Below are 10,403 nucleotides of genomic sequence, written 5' to 3'. Positions count from 1 at the left end.
CTAAGCTTGGGTGAAGGAGCACTGGCTTTGGGAGCTGGGCTCTGTTAAATAAATTTAGAGCACAGGATAGGTGGGTATTGTTCTGGAGACTTTTGCTATGAGTGGATTATTTATGGGAACCTCAGAGAGAAATCGAGGCAGGGTGCCTGCAGGGTTGTCCGTGAGGGGGTGCCCTGGAAGTGCTGACCCTGTTTCAGGCAACCAAAAATGGAGGCATCAAACATGACTGGTTCCTTTTGGAAATGTGTGCCTGCACTCTCACGTCACGTTGGTCAATTCCACCCGGATGTCAAGGCCTGAGCTCACAGGACCCGATCCAAAGCCCGTTGAAGTGACTAGAAAGCCTCCAGCTTTGGACCAGGTCCACAGGGAGGGACCTTTGCATATGGAGCTGAAAATTGGGATGGCTGGGTTTGCAGCCAAGCTGTGTGGCCAACACATCTGATTTGCTGTCTACTGTCACTTCCAGGCCCGTATCAGTGTCACAGCTTCCCCATTCCTCTCTCTGTGTCCAGGATTATCCCCCCAGCATTAGCTTGTGTCTTCTCCCAGCGTGGGTCCCATGTGACGGTTTCCTGCTGGAGAGGGGTGAAGTATGAGTGAATAGCTGTGCAAGTAACGTCCGATAGCTAGTGCTGGTGACCCTTCCATGTACAGGTTCATGAGCGTTCTGACTTACTAGAGTGCTCACCCAGTCTCTAATAGTAACAGAGGGAAAGCCATAGGCGCTGTCTGACTCCAAGGGGAGACTAAGAGAAGCCAGAATAGCCCTTCCCGGCCTCCAACAAACCCCACACCCACCCGAAGGTTCCCTCCCACAGCAGGATCCCCTCCCACAGCCTGGAGCTATCCAAAGTGCCTCATCTTCTGTTGCCCTGCCCCTTGTGTGGTCATTAACACCAATGCCGAGTGTGTTACCAAATCAGACTGCATTGCACACCCTTTCTGCACTGGTGTAAATGCTTGCACAAGCGGCAGGGGACATTTTCAGCCTTTCAAACACTCTGTTGGTCTTACTTTAGTTTGACAAGAAATTCTTTTGATGCTTTAGTGAGATCTATCTGCAGCCTTAAAGCTGGGAGCAAAGCGGTTTCCTCTTGCTTGGTAATATGGTATGTCACCAAGACATCAGGCAACCCCCAGACTAAATCAATCCGCCAAATTCACACTTCCCCTTGCTTTAGTTCAGTTGCATGCTGCTAGCCAGTTACCTCTCCCTGCTGTACAGAACGGGTGCTTGGAAACGCAGCAGTCTGACACAGGAAGGGACTGTTCCTGGGAGCAGTGCTGCAATGCAGTGGCTGGGAAAGAGAAAACATGGGAAGGGAAAACAGCTGTCTGGAAAATTTCCAGAGGAACGGTTTTCCGTCGGAAAACGCCAGTTAGTCAAAAGCAGACCATTGTGTGGAAACGGGTCCATTTTTATAGCAATGGCCTTTTAAAAGAAAAAAAAATGTCCTTTGAGAAGGTCAAAGTGACTTTTTCAGAGCAGAATGTGTCAATATTCTGTTTTGAAAAGTTTTTGTTTCAATGTTTTTCATTTTCTATTAACATATAAAGAATAAAGTAAATATAGAATATAAAGTTTTAAAAGCTCAAAAACAGAGCTAACCCTTTTGAGGTTATCAAAATGTTTCGATCTGATGAGCACAAAATTCCTTTTTTTCAGGATGTAATTGCGTGAGAAAGTTTGAATGTTTTTGTTTTTCTTCTGTTTCAGAATGGAAAAAAAACACCCCAAAATCGTGGCGTGTCCCACTAAACCAAAAAAACCCTGGTTCTTCCCCCGCTGTAAGGGGGAGACTAGCAGGAAGTGGAAAGAAGCTGTATAAGGAATTCATAGCTGAAGAGCTGGAGGAGGGAATGAGATGGGAGGGGCGCACATAAGAAAAAAAAAGCCATGTCATAGCCTCTGCGGGACGAATGAGTATCATGAACGTCGCTATGAGGAGAGAGAAAGCTGGATGTGTCATTGTCAGTTTCCAGACCGATAAATTAGAGGATATAGATTAGCTAATCATAAAACCCCGTAACCAACGGCTGGAGTGTGCATGTGGCTCGCTGCCCTCTGCTGGATGGGATCAGAACTGCCAGAGCTGAACACAGATCCCCACTAATGGAGGGGGCGGTTTCTTGTGCTGAAGTGGCAGCATCTGGTGCTTTGGGGGAAAGATCTGAGTTCTGTCCCTGCATCTCAGACAGCCGTATCAGGCAGCACAGTGACCGTGTGATCACAGTGGTCCCTTCTGGCCTTGGAATCTGAGTGTGTGAATCTAAAAACGAGGTTCCTAGAGGGCCACCGCTTGCGGTGCAGTCCCAGCAATGGAGCGTGTCCCAGCAGGGTGGAGAATAAAGTGTAGGCAGAGGCAGAAAGACAGGAACAGAGGCAAAGACGCTCCCTAAAGGTAGCTATGGGGTCTTGGAGGACAGAAAAGGCAGACAGAGTCTACAGCAGAGGGGGAGAAAGAAGATCTGGTTCTGTCAGCGCCATCTCATTGAAGCCAGGCCGGGGCTGCTGCTACGCCGGAGCACTCGCACCATTGCCCCTGGCGAGCCGATGGTACTTCTGGCCGGCTAACGTTTGAGTCAATGGGCACAGCACCTTGCAATCTCAGCCCCTGGGAGAAGGGATGAAGACCTGGACTTAGGTAAGGGGTTTCACAGTTAGGGCCCTGCGGCCTAAGGCAGGAAGAGGTCCCTAGAGGGAGAGGGGAGAGAGAGAGCCATGAGAAACACTGAGGAAGCAAACAGTGCAGAGTGAATCAGAGATGGGTTCATAGGCGCAGAGGAAAAGAAATGGGGAAGTGAGTCTAAAAAGGGGGCACTGGAAATTAAGGCCAAAGTGACTAGGGCAGAGATTTGGGGACCCCAAACTGTGATGCCTTAAAGGATGGTCAGCACCCACCCTCTGAAAACCAGGCCCCTTTTAGGTGTCTCCAGTTGGCCCCCCAAATCCCTAGTCACTTTGAAAACTGTCAGCCTGATACCCCAATTCTGTATTGACATAATCACAGCTGCCCAGGGGTATGGGGCTTTGCCAGCACACATCTCAGGGCAGGGCTGGAGAAAAAGGCTGAACTAAACCTGTGGAGAGTGTGGTGTGTTGAGGACTATGTTGGAATTGCAAGCTATCACTTTAAGAGCTGGGTGGGGGGATGGAGGGAGGCAGCTTTTCATAGTCCTGTTGGCAGGCAAGGGCTCTGTAAGGAATCATGCAATCAGAGTCAATCTTGAAAAAGCCAGCTTAAAGCAAGGTACAGTGAGTTGTGCTTCTCTGCTTGGGGGAGCAGCCTGTTTTTTCTCTCTCTGTTTTTGGGTTCTGGTGTGTTACTGTTCTGAATTCTAAGAAATAAAGTTGTGTTACATTGCAACCTTCCAGCAAGAGTATTTATGCTTTTATCTAGATTCTTTCTGTATGTGCTCTGAACATAACAGAGAGCTAGCTCCATAACCTGTTGCTAGCCAAGAAGCGTATAAACCTGAGATATTGCCTCTCTTTTGGATGCCACAAAAAGAATCTTTCTTGGCTAAAAAGAAAATAGAAATAAAAAAAGTTTCTTTTATTTTTACTGAATTCTGATGATTTTACATTGAAAAATAAAACTCCAATATATTTTTTGGGATATTTGGAATAGGCAACGGTACCCAAACTAAAGCTTTAATGAAACCAAACACATCTAGCATTTTTTCCTATTCTAAAATGAAACAGGCCAACATATGAGAGCCATACATTACATCTGATAAAACAGCAGGGTTTGAAATCTTCCATCTGGCATAGAGATGTGCTGCTAGCTCAATATTACATAGGATTTCTATTTAAAATATGTATATTCATGTCCAAACAGCTCTGAGGCCGAATGTTACATTAGAGTTCATGCTTAAGTTATTTCCAGAAAATAATATGATGCCCGACAACTTATAATAAGGAACTCATCAATACCTATAGAAAATTACATGGACTCGTGTGTTACCAGATTTGGCTCGGGATGCTGGTCTTTTGGTAGACATCAGAGAATTACATTCAGGGCTGGGAGGAATCATTTTGTATTTGCAATAAAGCCATTCATTGTTTTGTTTTTGTCCTTAGGGCTTGTCCTCAGGGTCGATCCAAAGTCCACTGCAGTCAATAGGAGTCTTCCTAGGGTCTGGATCAGACTTTATGAGACTGATCCTGAAAAATGCTGTGCCCCCACCTTCCACTGAAGCCAGAAGAGGTTGAGCATTCTGGACACCTTTCTGAAGGTGCTCAGGAGTAGGGGTGCCTAAAAAATCCCCACTGACTGCTTTGGATGGAAAATTGGGCTTTTCACGTGACAGTTTTTTTCTGAAGTGGCTACTTTCCCCAGGAAATATTGAGTTTTTGTTGAGAAACTGAAAACTCAAAAAAACTGAAGGGTTTTTTTGGGGCAAAAACTGAAAGCTTCTGGGTTTTGGCCAAAATTTTTGTTTTGTTTTGTTGTCAATGAAAAGCGGAAATTTTCCACAAAGTCAAAAAGGAATTTCCTTTTGGTTTTTCTCAAAATGTTCTGTGGAAAACCCCCATTCCCAGCCAGCTCTACTCAGGGGATATCAGTGTCAGCATCTGTGGCTGGACTTGATATGAAGGGGTATAGACAAGGTCCTACCCTCAGCAGGGCCCCTCATTTCAGGCTCTAGTTACCCTAATTTATGTTTGAGATGCACCCCATTCTATTGAGACATTTTTCCAGCTGCTTGGGGCCAGAGTGGCAAAGAATACTGAGACTGTCATGAAGATAACATCCTCATCTTGAGTATCTCCATACTTACCAGACTGCAAGATACAGTGCAAATTGCAGGGGAGTTCTGAGTGACTCTGCCCATAATTAAATGCCATACCTCCTGTGCTGAGAATTCAGACATCACCTATGATCTCGAACTTAAGAGGTGACTTGATCACAGTCTATAATTATCTGCACGGGAAAGATTTCTGAGAGTAGAGAGCCCTTAATCTATCAACTAAAGTGTGACAAGATCCCATGGCTGGAAGCTAAAGCTAGATAAATTCAGACTAAAAATATGTTTCAAAATTTTACCAGCATTGTAACAATTTACAAAAGGATGCAGTGATTCATAGATTCCAAGGTCAGAGGCACAATTGTGATCATGTAGTTTGACCTCCTATTTAACACAGGTCATAGATTTCCCCCCAAAATAATTCCTAGAGTAGATCTTTTAGAAAAACATCCAAGCTTGATTTTAAAATTGTGGTGGATTCCATGATGGCGAATCCACCACAACCCTTGGTAAATTGTTCCAGTGGTTAATTACTCTGACTATTAAAAATCTGTGCTTTATTTCCAGTCTGAATTTGTCTAGCTTCAACTTCCAGCTATTGAATTGTGTTACACCTTTCTCTGCTAGATTGAAGATATTTGTTCCCCATGTGGGAACTTCTAGACTGTGATCAAATCACCCCTTAACCTTCTCTTTGTTAAGCTAAATAGATTGAGCTCCTGGAGTCTATCAGTATAAGGCAGGTTTTCTAATCCTTTAATCATTCTCATGGTTCTTCTCTGAACCTCTCCAATTTATCAACATCCTTCTTGAATTGTGGCCACCAGACCTGGACACAGGATTCCAGCAGCCGTCACACCAGTGCCAGATACAGAGGTAAAATAACCTCTGTGCTCCTACTTGAGATCCCCCTGTTTATGAAGCCCAGGATCGCATTTGCCCTTTTGGCCACAGCATCACACTAGGAGCTCACATTCACCTGATTATCCACCACGACCTCCAAAACCTTTTTCAGAGTCACTGCTGCTTCAGACAGAGTCCCCCATTGTGTAAGCATGGCCTACATCCCTTGAAGTCTTTAATTCAAGATGGGATGTCTTTGCAAAAGATGTGCTCTAGCTTAAAACATTTAGTATAAAAATTCACAACCAGCTCGGGAAAGGAATTTGCTTCAGAAATGATTCCTGAGCTTCCTTCACACAAACTTTAACTTAATGGAGCACGAGACAGAACAGAACTAGCTGATAAACCATGTGGATGGATTAACTACAGTTTTAACAATATGTCACTACAAAAGGAAATAGAGACTCATATTTAAATTCTACACATAGAAGACAGGAACTGGCTTGGAGCCTGCAGGCTCGGGAATATAAACAGCTCAGGGAAATTATGATGCTCTTAGAAAATAAATCTCTGCTATGTCTCCATGCAAAGATCCCTTAAAAAGGTGGATTGTAACACCCCTCGCTCCTCAATCATGGGGAATTAAGCAGGGTCTTAGTGCAGGGGCTCTCATGCTGGGGGTCTCAAGGTTGTTACATGGGGGTTGTGAGCTCTCAGCCTCCACCCCCAAGCTCCAACATTTATAATAGTGTTAAATATTTTTTAAAAGTTTTTAATTAATAAGGGGAGTTGCATTCAGAGTGCTGTGTGAAAGGGGTTACCAATACAAATGTTTGAGATCCACTGTCTTAGTGGTTCCAGTCAGTTAGTCGCAGAACTAGGAACAGAACATAAGATCGGCTATATTGGGTCAGACCAAAGGCCCATCTAACCCAGTATCCTGTCTTCTGACAGGGGCCAATGCGAAGTGCCCTAGAGGTAACGAACAGAACAGGTAATCATCAAGTGACCCATCCCCTGTTGCCCACTCCCAGCTTCTTGCAAACAGAGGCTAGGGACACCATCCCTGCCCACCCTGGCTAATAGCCATTGATGGACCTATCCTCCATGACCTTAACTTATCCTCCATGAACTTATCTAGTTCTTTTTAGGAAAACACGGTAGGCTGGGAAATGTAGTCCAGTGTGGCAACCATGTTTGTAGTCCTAGTTTCTGGCAAGGCATGATGGGAAATAAGGAGTGTATATAAATAGTACCTTTTCCTCAGGTCACAGAGAAGTCCAGAGGTAGTTTGGCTATTCTGATGGTCTCTCCTGCCGGGTATAGATAAATAAACATGATTTCTGTATCTTTATTTTGCTTTGTCAGGACTTTTGGGCAGACAGCTCAGGGTGTTTAGCACAATCTGAGATCATGGCAACATTTTACTGTGGTTTGGAAAGGATTAAAATAAAGATCTACCCCCAAGTCAGGGGAATTTTCTGTTTACACATTCCAACGACGCTGCTTTTTTAAAATCAATGTCTTTGGCCTGAGGTTGTGACCGATCACAAGATGGCTGACACTAGCTGTAGCTCATGTCACCTGGGCAGTGCTTTTGATGGCAGAACAGTACAACAGTCTTAAAGCAGCTTCTAACCACACTGTTAATAGTCAGACATTAAGGTGGAGCACCTCTTGTCTGTAAAATTCACCTTTGGAAACAAGGGGAGAGCTGCCGTCTGAAAGAGCAGAAAACCCAGCCCATTTTGATAGTAAGTGGGACTACATCAATCCCTGACCTGTCGTAGGTACCTTTGGCAACATACCAGTTTAACCATGTCCCCAAAATTGTTTCATTGCTGTTTCTTGCTCCTGCAGAAATCCAGCAAGCTCAGAGCAGTTGCAATGGGAAAGCAATGGTCTTACCTTTAAGGACACAACCGGCAATTACATTTAAAGCTATACTCTTTTTTCCCCCCTCTTTTTCTTTTTTCTGAATAGCATGCAGCACCATCGATCTTTCAGCTGGGCTGAGTGAGCCCATTTGGCTACGTTCTAAATGGTACATTGCACAAAGGCAAGCGGTCACCCTGGAAAAGTTTGCCTCGGGAGGTGTGAGAACAGCCCCTGAGGGGAATAGCAAGGTTGTACCCATTTTCTTTGACAGAAAGGGCTTGTTACCTTCGGGTTTGCTGACACCCCAAGGTAGAATGCAGCAGATGGTCACCCTGAATGCTGCACTTTTACATAATACCTTCTGCTCTGCCTCTAGGGTGACCAGATGTCCTGATTTTATAGGGACAGTCCCGATTTTTGGGTCTTTTTCTTATATAGGCTCCTATTACTCCCCACCCCCTGTCCCGATTTTTCACATTTGCTGTCTGGTCACCCTATCTACCTCTAATGTAGTACAATTAATAGAATAATTGACTTTACTGCTGGAGCAGCACTCCCAGGCCTGGCCTTCACTGCTAAGAAAGTTACTCTGAGGTAAGAAATGCAGCTTACACTTGTGAGCTAGCCTGAGGTAAAACGCAGTGAAGACCAGACACTTTTGTTTTATGGTGAGGTAAACGAGGTGAGGTCAGAGCTATGCCCCCATCCATGATTGACCTTGGCAATTTTACCCTGTGATAAAACTAAAGTGCCTCATCTTCCCTGTGTTTTCATCTCAGGATAGCTCACGTGCATTAATTACCTTGATGTAAAAGACACAGTATTTTGAGCAGTGAAGACAAGCCCCTCATGTGGCCATTTAGGGTATGGCTACACTGTAATTACAAACCCACGGGGCCACATCAGGGTTGCGCAACTGTATGGAGGGCCGGGTAGGGAAGGCTGTGCCTCCCAAAACAGCCTGACCCCCCCCCCCCCTCCAACCCCCCCCCCCCCCCTCCCCCCTCCGCCCCCCCCCCCCCTCCCTCCCCCCCCCCCCCAGGACTCCCACCCCCTATCCAACTGTGCTCTGCTCCTTGTCCCCTGACCATCCCCTTCCGGGACCCCCCGCCCCTAACTGCCCCCCTCCGGGATCCCACCCCCTTATCCAACCCCCCCTGCTCCCTCTCCCCTGACTGCCCTCCCGACCCCTACCCACACCCCCGCCCCCTGACAGGCCCCCCAGGACTCCTACTCCCAACCCTCCCTGTTCCCCATCCCCTGACCGCCCCCCCAGAACCTCCGCCCCATCCAACCACCCCCTCCTCTCTGACTGCCTCCCAGGACCCCCCGCTCCCTTACCCAACCCCCCCCTCCCCCTTACCAGCAGCAGGAGCTCGCAGCCGCGACACCCGGCCAGAGCCAACTGCGCTTCCCACGCTGCCCAGCGGGAGCAGTGGGCCAGAGTGCAGCCCACGCAGCGGCGTGGCTGCAGGGGAGGGGGAACAGCGGGGGGCGAGGGGGCGGGGACTAGGCTCCCCGGCCGGGAGCTCAGGGGCCGGGCAGGATGGTCCGTAGTTTGCCCACGCCTGTGCTAGCTTCACTCAAGCTAGTGAAGTAAAATAGCAGTGTAGCGCGGGCAAGCTGGCTGAGTATGTACCCAGGGATATGAGCACCCAGGTCCCATTGAAATGAATGGAAACTGGGTGTTTCTTTAGTGGCTTTTAAAATCTCGACTGTCGTTGGAATCTTCCAGTCAGGTCTGACTGTCTTTCGAGCACACTGCAGTTCAAACGCACGTTGTTGAGCAAAAGGCATTTCTGGGGGCGTTTCTACAGCCTGTGCTGTGCAGGGGGTCAGACTAGCGGGGTCACAATGGTCCTTTCTGGGCGTAAAATCGATGGATCTATGATAGTGAAAATTCAGCATGATCTTTAAAACGTAGAGAAGTGGAGGGGAAGGAGGTTTAATAAGCACAAGAGCAAAGTGGTTTGTGCAGAGGGCGGGAATAGTGTAATGCAAGCTGTAAGTACAGCATGGGAGAATCCAGGCTGGGCAGCTAAGGGAGACAGATTAAATGTGTCGGCAGTGTGATCTGTCGCTGATGAGTGCTCTATCGGGGACTATCAGGAGAGATTTCCCATGTAAAACAAAGATACTGCTGCAGTATCAAGGTCTGGTCCTGCTGCCATTGAAGTGGATAGCAAAACTCCCACTGACGTCAGCGGGAGCGGTGCCATGCCCTTAGGAGACAGCAGGCTGAGAGCTGTGTTCAGCTTGGGGCACTGTGCTAGGGAAAGAAAAGGACAGTGACGAGGACTTTCAAAGATCTGAAAGAATCTAAAGTAGGTCAGCAAAGAAAATGATCAAAGGTTTAAGTGGCTTGACCTCTGAGCAGGGGTTATAGAAAGCGAACCGGAGAAAAGATGTGTGAATTGAAACACGAACCTGCCATTAAATACATATAAGGATGTTCCCACTTGAAGAGAGTGATTATTCTCCAGAGCCAATTGTGACAGAACAAAAAATAACCATGGTCTTAAAGCTATAGCAGAGAAACTTTAGCTCCAAGGGGAGAACACAGCAAGCTTTCTCGCAGAAGATCAGACTAGATGATCCTAATAAGATCTATAAATCAACTTTGGGACAGGGATTGCAACTATATATGTTTGTACAGCACCTACCCCAATAGGGCCCCAGCCGATTGGCCGTTAGGCGCTACCACACTGGAAATGTTAAATAATAAATGTTTACCATTCTACGATTCTATGAGCTGGACCTGATTTTCAACAGCAGATGGGTGCACGTTTGCCCACACACTAGTAGGGATACATGAGGTGATCCCCATTTTGTGTGCGTACATGCCCAGTCGGGTGCATGCCCAAATCAGTGTTAGCATCCAGTAATGCACATGCTAACAGGAACACACTGGCCCATGTGTGTCAAGC

The sequence above is a fragment of the Terrapene carolina genome, unplaced genomic scaffold (genome assembly GCF_002925995.2).
Source record: "Terrapene carolina triunguis isolate 2854851 unplaced genomic scaffold, T_m_triunguis-2.0 Scaffold35098, whole genome shotgun sequence".
NCBI lineage: Eukaryota > Metazoa > Chordata > Testudines > Emydidae > Terrapene > Terrapene triunguis.
Note: the sequence above shows the minus strand (reverse complement) of the source record.